General features: G+C 24.5%; 1 non-coding gene across 1 annotated transcript; it reads right to left on the bottom strand.

The window, feature by feature from the left end:
- Positions 1-2,885: 2,885 nt before the first annotated feature.
- On the bottom strand, positions 2,886-3,004 carry LOC123304147. Its single transcript, XR_006536195.1, has one exon. It is a non-coding gene; the product is annotated as a 5S ribosomal RNA (ribosomal RNA).
- Positions 3,005-9,159: the final 6,155 nt, after the last annotated feature.

Here is a 9,159-nt window from a genome sequence, read left to right on the forward strand (position 1 = left end):
CAATCAGAGAGTAGTATTCATTTTTATTGTTATATCCATCTTCGCGTATATAATACGCTAGTTGTATACACGACACGCTCATACATATACTGACTGGTGTTCTGTAACTATCTGTGTATATTAATTGTTTGTAACAATGCCACCAAAAACAAGTGGAAAAGCAGCAAAAAAAGCTGGCAAAGCTCAAAAAAATATATCAAAGAGTGATAAGAAAAAGAAGAGGAAGCGCAAGGAATCATATGCAATTTACATTTACAAAGTATTAAAACAAGTGCATCCTGATACTGGTATCTCTAGTAAAGCTATGAGTATCATGAACAGTTTTGTTAATGATATTTTTGAACGTATTGCTGCTGAAGCATCACGTTTAGCACATTATAATAAACGTTCAACAATCACAAGTCGGGAAATTCAAACCGCAGTTCGATTATTATTACCTGGTGAATTGGCAAAGCACGCTGTTAGTGAAGGTACTAAAGCTGTTACAAAATATACAAGTTCAAAATAAATAAATCGAAAATATTATTTAATTGATAACATAAAAATACATCAACATATAAAAACGGCTCTCTTTTTAAGAGAGCCATCAAATTTTTTAAATAAGAGTAAATTATTTTTATATATACAAAAAAATTAAATAAACAATTATTAATATCATATTTAATATAAAATTTTATATATTAATAGCTTGAATATATCTATTATTAGTATATCAATATTATTAATTTTAAATATAATAAAGGATATCGCGGAATATATATCGTAAATCAGTGTAATGCAAATGCATTACATTACCTTTATTATTTTCATTTTACATTTACTACTTGTTTATGTACGCTTATAATTATTAGAAAAATATTTTTAATAATTTTAAAAAATAAATGAAATAATAAAAATTTAATAATAAATTATTTATTGAAAGTATAAAAAATGGTATAGCAAAATCTTTATTTTCTTTGATTAAGGCGAAATGTTTTATTAGTTATAAATTCGATAATCTCCTATCGATACTTGTTACTCTTAACTTGTATATATAAAAAATATAATAGTATATTAATTTATAATAAAATTTTTTCAAAAATTCAATAAGTTATTGTAAAATAAAATAGATAATATACAAATTATAATTTATTATTGCAGATATATTACAATAAAAAAAAAAAATAAAAATATTTGGTAATGTATGTTATAAACAAAATAATTTGTTGTAAACAAATTATATAATATGTTATATTTATTAACAAATTTATTTACTCTTATATAAATAAAATTAGTGGCTTCCCAAAAAGGAAAGCCTGTTTAAATTTATCGGATGTATTAAATATTCTTTAATAAATTTACTAAATATTTTAAGTAAATTATTATATTTTCTTAACCTCCAAAACCATACAAAGTACGACCTTGTCGTTTTAATGCATATACAACATCCATAGCTGTAACTGTTTTACGTTTTGCGTGTTCAGTATATGTAACAGCATCCCGAATAACATTTTCAAGGAATACTTTAAGTACACCACGTGTTTCTTCATAAATTAAACCAGAGATACGTTTTACTCCACCTCGTCGTGCTAAACGACGAATTGCAGGTTTTGTAATACCTTGGATATTATCACGCAAAACTTTTCTATGACGTTTTGCACCCCCTTTTCCAAGACCCTTTCCACCTTTTCCTCTGCCAGTCATTTTAATAAAAAATTATTTACAATATTTTAACGAACGGATAACACGTGTGTTAACCTCACAAGTATTGTAATGTATGTGAGCGCCGGTACAATTGTGCCTTTTTATATAAAGCATTAAAGATTTTTTAAGCCACGCCTATACAATTTGATTAGTCCATACTCTGATAGCTATCCAATAGGATATGACAACAAAAATTTTGAAATTTCATATAAATATAAATACAACACATTTATTTCGCATTTAAACATTTGACTTTGTAGTATCAAATTGTCGAATATAATTTTTAAAATTGTGTGTTTTTTTGTAAAAACATTATTATTTGAAAATGGCTAGAACCAAGCAAACTGCACGTAAATCAACTGGTGGTAAAGCACCAAGAAAACAATTAGCAACGAAAGCTGCACGTAAAAGTGCACCAGCAACTGGTGGAGTAAAAAAACCACACAGATATCGTCCTGGTACAGTAGCTTTACGAGAAATTCGTCGTTATCAAAAAAGTACTGAATTGTTAATTCGTAAATTACCATTCCAACGTTTAGTACGTGAAATTGCACAAGATTTTAAAACCGATTTACGTTTTCAAAGTTCAGCTGTTATGGCATTACAAGAAGCTAGTGAAGCCTATTTAGTAGGTTTATTTGAAGATACCAATTTATGCGCAATTCATGCAAAGCGTGTTACAATTATGCCTAAGGATATACAATTGGCAAGACGTATTCGTGGAGAACGTGCATAAGCGTTTTAAATGACAATTTAAAAAAAAAAAAACAAATAAGAAATATTTTCGGTCCTATATATAGGACCAACATATATTATTAAATAAGAGTATATTATTTTTATTAAAAATATATATATATATATATATATATATATATATATATATATATATATAAATATAAATTATTGAAATAAAATTAAACATTATTAAAATTTTGTTATAATTATAAGCGATTGCTATTTCTAAAAATAAATAAATTTCATAAAATTTATATTATTTTATATTCATTTGAAATATTAAAAAAACTTCTCGCTTTAAAGTAACCATGATATGAGTTATAAATGCAATAAAATTTTATACAAAAAATAATATTTATTTGTTGATGAATAATATAAAAGGTTTACATTTCTAAATAACATATATTTATATATGGTGTGTAAAAAAAAAGAAAAGAAGAAAAATAATTTATATTTTTAATATAAAAAGGCAACCGCACACAGTGTTCCCAAGCGGTCACCCATCCAAGTACTGACTGTGCCCAATGTTGCTTAACTTCGGTGATCGGACGAGAACCGGTGTTTTCAACGTGGTATGGCTGTTGCCAGTAATAAATGAAAATTTTTACAAATATATATTTTTCATAAATATCATTAATATTAAAGTATATTATTAAAATTTTCAATGAAGTAATCAATTTAAATATATACTTATTTATTATACCATATATTTTAAATAAAAATGCAACCGCACACAGTATTCTCAAGTGGCCACCCATCCGTGGTACTGACTGTGGCAAATGTTTCTAAACTATTATTTTATAAAATATTTATACAAAAAATAATTTACTCTTATCAAATATTAATTTGTGGCCTGTATTAAGGCCTATGTTATTTTCATTTTTTAGCAAAAATAATGAAATATTTCAATATATTATTAAAGTAACAGATCATTTCTTTTTTGGTGCTGCTTTTTTAATTTTTGTAGGAGATGATTTGGCAACAGAAGCTTTCTTAGCTTTTGGTGCTTTCGGTTTACGAGCAGGGCTACTTTTGGCAGCGGATTTTGTACTTTTTGCTGGTTTTGCTTTAACTGGTGCTTTTTTTGATGCCGCTGATGATTTTGCAGTAACTTTTTTAGCAGCAGTTGATGATGATGGAGTCGCTTTTTTTGCTTTAGGCTTTTTGGCTGCCAATGATGTAGTTGTGGCTTTCTTTTCTTTTGGTGCCCGTTTACTTTTAGCACTCTTTGCTGAACCTTTTGCTCCACTTTCTTTTTTGGATACTTTTGATTTAGCTGAAGAATTAGATGAAGCGGAAGCAGCCAATTTGAATGAACCAGATGCACCTTTACCTTTAGTTTGTACCAAGGCTCCCTCAGTTACAGCAGCTTTTAAATATTTTTTAATAAATGGTGAAATTTTATCAGAATCCACTTTATAATTTGCAGCTAAATATTTTTTAATTGCTTGTAATGATGAACCACCACGTTCTTTTAAATTTTTAATTGCGTTAACAACCATTTCTGATGTACGTGGATGTGTTGGTTTTGAATGTTGTTTTGTACGTTTAGCACCAGAAGCTGTTGCTTTTTTTGTTGGTGTTGTAGAAGCAGCAGTAACCGCAGTTGCTGCAACAGCTGTAGAATTTTCTTCGGCCATATTTTTTACTTTATAAAAATAATGTATTTATTATAAATATTTAAATGATAAAATATAATAATTCTATCAAATAAAAAATAAAGGTTTTCAATTATATCATTATTCACAATAATATAAGTCCCTATGTAAGTCAAAGTACCATGTAGAAAACACATAAAAATTAAATAGTATTTCTAATTTACTGTCGTAGTAAACATGATTTATTTTTTCAATTTCTATAATATATAAAATAATAAATTATAAATTTAATAATAATATTTATTTTATAAATTAAAATATATTTAATTTTTTTATTAACAATTATTAATAAACATAGTTTAATATTAATTATTTCAATCATACAAAACAATAATATTTTTAAGGTAAACTTAAAAAGTATATATTTTTATTTTTTATTTAATATCGATTTATTATAAATTATTAGTATATAAATAATTAAAAAATTTAATATATAAATATATATATTATAGTATAAGATTTCATTTTTAGAAAAACTTTTTTTGTCAATAATGAAAACGTATTATTATGAAATGTGTTAATCGAACATTGACAAAATATATTTCATTAGAAAATACTTTTATTTATGCATTAATATCAATAATTAACTATTAAATTAATTTTTTCATAATTATATAAAGAAATTTTATACTGATATAAGTATTTATATATTATAATATTTATTTTAAATATAAAAAAATTTATGACAAAATATATTATTAGAGTATTTGTTGAGATTAATATAAGATTATTTTAAATAAGAATTAATTTATATAATTATTAAAATATTATTAATTTTATGTTATGTAATTTTAATAAAAATAAATAATAATAATAATATATAAAAATTTTTTAACAATTTAAATTTTATATGATCTAAATAATTTTGTTAAGTACGATATGAGAAATCATTGTAAGCTTCGTTAAGAAACTTTGTAATATAAAATAATAATAATAATATTAAATATATAAATAAATAAAATAAATTTGATACATATTTTTGGTTCATTCTGTGTATAAATCAAAGGATACCGAATAATTGGTAACGGATGCGATATATTATAGTATCGAGTATTAAAACATAATATATAAATTTATCTTGTTATTCAAATTTTTTGTTACTTAACTTATGTATTTAGAAAATTTATAATATTATTTATATAATTGACATAAAATCTTATAAATTGAAATTTTATTAATATGTATCAAAAGAAGAGAGTAACGTATTGATATAATATCAAAGGATACTGATTATTTAAATAACGAATACGTCATATATTGTTTGTGTAACAAAGTTCACTTGGCCATCTAGTTGAAAATAACATTTTCAATAGAAAGTTTATATGCTTTTTTTTTTCTTTAATTATTAAAAAAATAAATTGAAATTTAATTCAATCAAATTTTATAATAATTTTTTAAAAATTTTTCCTTTTAAAAAATATTTTGTGATGTTGTGATAATATGTATTAATACAAGTGCATCCTGATACTTTTATCTCTAGTAAAGGTATGAGTATCATGAACAGTTTTGTTATCTAATGATATTATTTTGATAATATTTTGTGTATATTCTTATAATATTTTGTCTAAATATCATCATAATACAATATTATTTTGATAATATTTTATGAATATTCTTATAATATGTTACCTAAATGTCATCATAATATGATGAATTATTTCCATAATAACATATAAAAAAAAAAAAAAAAAAAAAGAATCATTAATTTATAATTATTTAAATTGATTCTTTAAAAAAATATTATAATATATTATTTATAAAAATAATTTTTACTCTTATTTTAAATAAATTTGTGGCCTTTTATTAAAAGGCCTATGATCGATGTATTATTATTATAAAAATTAATGCAATGTTTTTAATTTATGCTTTCTTTTCAGTTTTCTTTGGTAATAACACTGCTTGAATGTTTGGTAATACACCACCTTGAGCAATTGTTACACCAGATAATAATTTATTTAATTCTTCATCATTACGAATTGCCAATTGTAAATGACGTGGAATGATACGTGTTTTTTTGTTATCACGGGCAGCATTACCAGCTAACTCGAGAACTTCTGCAGCCAAATATTCCATAACAGCAGCCAAATATACTGGGGCACCAGCACCTACTCGTTCAGCATAATTTCCTTTTCGTAATAATCTGTGAATTCTTCCAACAGGAAATTGTAATCCTGCTCGGCTTGATCTTGACTTTGCCTTTCCCTTTACTTTACCACCTTTACCTCGTCCAGACATAGCGAATAAATTTATTTAATTAATATTTTTTTTTGTAAATATAATCACACAGATGTGTACGTTACGGGGATTGTAACATAAATGTTTAAAATGTTATTTGGGTATTTTAATTTATAATATTTATAAAATATAAAACTTTAAAAATAAACCAATCACCTTATAGTATTATTTTCAGCCAATCAGAGAGTAGTATTCATTTTTATTGTTATATCCATCTTCGCGTATATAATACGCTAGTTGTATACACGACACGCTCATACATATACTGACTGGTGTTCTGTAACTATCTGTGTATATTAATTGTTTGTAACAATGCCACCAAAAACAAGTGGAAAAGCAGCAAAAAAAGCTGGCAAAGCTCAAAAAAATATATCAAAGAGTGATAAGAAAAAGAAGAGGAAGCGCAAGGAATCATATGCAATTTACATTTACAAAGTATTAAAACAAGTGCATCCTGATACTGGTATCTCTAGTAAAGCTATGAGTATCATGAACAGTTTTGTTAATGATATTTTTGAACGTATTGCTGCTGAAGCATCACGTTTAGCACATTATAATAAACGTTCAACAATCACAAGTCGGGAAATTCAAACCGCAGTTCGATTATTATTACCTGGTGAATTGGCAAAGCACGCTGTTAGTGAAGGTACTAAAGCTGTTACAAAATATACAAGTTCAAAATAAATAAATCGAAAATATTATTTAATTGATAACATAAAAATACATCAACATATAAAAATGGCTCTCTTTTTAAGAGAGCCATCAAATTTTTTAAATAAGAGTAAATTATTTTTATATATACAAAAAAATTAAATAAACAATTATTAATATCATATTTAATATAAAATTTTATATATTAATAGCTTGAATATATCTATTATTAGTATATCAATATTATTAATTTTAAATATAATAAAGGATATCGCGGAATATATATCGTAAATCAATGTAATGCATTTGCATTACATTACCTTTATTATTTTCATTTTACATTTACTACTTGTTTATGTACGCTTATAATTATTAGAAAAATATTTTTAATAATTTTAAAAAATAAATGAAATAATAAAAATTTAATAATAAATTATTTATTGAAAGTATAAAAAATGGTATAGCAAAATCTTTATTTTCTTTGATTAAGGCGAAATGTTTTATTAGTTATAAATTCGATAATCTCCTATCGATACTTGTTACTCTTAACTTGTATATATAAAAAATATAATAGTATATTAATTTATAATAAAATTTTTTCAAAAATTCAATAAGTTATTGTAAAATAAAATAGATAATATACAAATTATAATTTATTATTGCAGATATATTACAATAAAAAAAAAAAATAAAAATATTTGGTAATGTATGTTATAAACAAAATAATTTGTTGTAAACAAATTATATAATATGTTATATTTATTAACAAATTTATTTACTCTTATATAAATAAAATTAGTGGCTTCCCAAAAAGGAAAGCCTGTTTAAATTTATCGGATGTATTAAATATTCTTTAATAAATTTACTAAATATTTTAAGTAAATTATTATATTTTCTTAACCTCCAAAACCATACAAAGTACGACCTTGTCGTTTTAATGCATATACAACATCCATAGCTGTAACTGTTTTACGTTTTGCGTGTTCAGTATATGTAACAGCATCCCGAATAACATTTTCAAGGAATACTTTAAGTACACCACGTGTTTCTTCATAAATTAAACCAGAGATACGTTTTACTCCACCTCGTCGTGCTAAACGACGAATTGCAGGTTTTGTAATACCTTGGATATTATCACGCAAAACTTTTCTATGACGTTTTGCACCCCCTTTTCCAAGACCCTTTCCACCTTTTCCTCTGCCAGTCATTTTAATAAAAAATTATTTACAATATTTTAACGAACGGATAACACGTGTGTTAACCTCACAAGTATTGTAATGTATGTGAGCGCCGGTACAATTGTGCCTTTTTATATAAAGCATTAAAGATTTTTTAAGCCACGCCTATACAATTTGATTAGTCCATACTCTGATAGCTATCCAATAGGATATGACAACAAAAATTTTGAAATTTCATATAAATATAAATACAACACATTTATTTCGCATTTAAACATTTGACTTTGTAGTATCAAATTGTCGAATATAATTTTTAAAATTGTGTGTTTTTTTGTAAAAACATTATTATTTGAAAATGGCTAGAACCAAGCAAACTGCACGTAAATCAACTGGTGGTAAAGCACCAAGAAAACAATTAGCAACGAAAGCTGCACGTAAAAGTGCACCAGCAACTGGTGGAGTAAAAAAACCACACAGATATCGTCCTGGTACAGTAGCTTTACGAGAAATTCGTCGTTATCAAAAAAGTACTGAATTGTTAATTCGTAAATTACCATTCCAACGTTTAGTACGTGAAATTGCACAAGATTTTAAAACCGATTTACGTTTTCAAAGTTCAGCTGTTATGGCATTACAAGAAGCTAGTGAAGCCTATTTAGTAGGTTTATTTGAAGATACCAATTTATGCGCAATTCATGCAAAGCGTGTTACAATTATGCCTAAGGATATACAATTGGCAAGACGTATTCGTGGAGAACGTGCATAAGCGTTTTAAATGACAATTTAAAAAAAAAAAAACAAATAAGAAATATTTTCGGTCCTATATATAGGACCAACATATATTATTAATATATTATTTTTATTAAAAAATATATATATATATATATATATATATATATATATATATATATATATATAAATATAAATTATTGAAATAAAATTAAACATTATTAAAATTTTGTTATAATTATAAGCGATTGCTATTTCTAAAAATAAATAAATTTCATAAAATTTATATT

The sequence above is a fragment of the Chrysoperla carnea genome (genome assembly GCF_905475395.1).
Source record: "Chrysoperla carnea chromosome X unlocalized genomic scaffold, inChrCarn1.1 SUPER_X_unloc_25, whole genome shotgun sequence".
In the NCBI taxonomy this organism is placed as follows: domain Eukaryota; kingdom Metazoa; phylum Arthropoda; class Insecta; order Neuroptera; family Chrysopidae; genus Chrysoperla; species Chrysoperla carnea.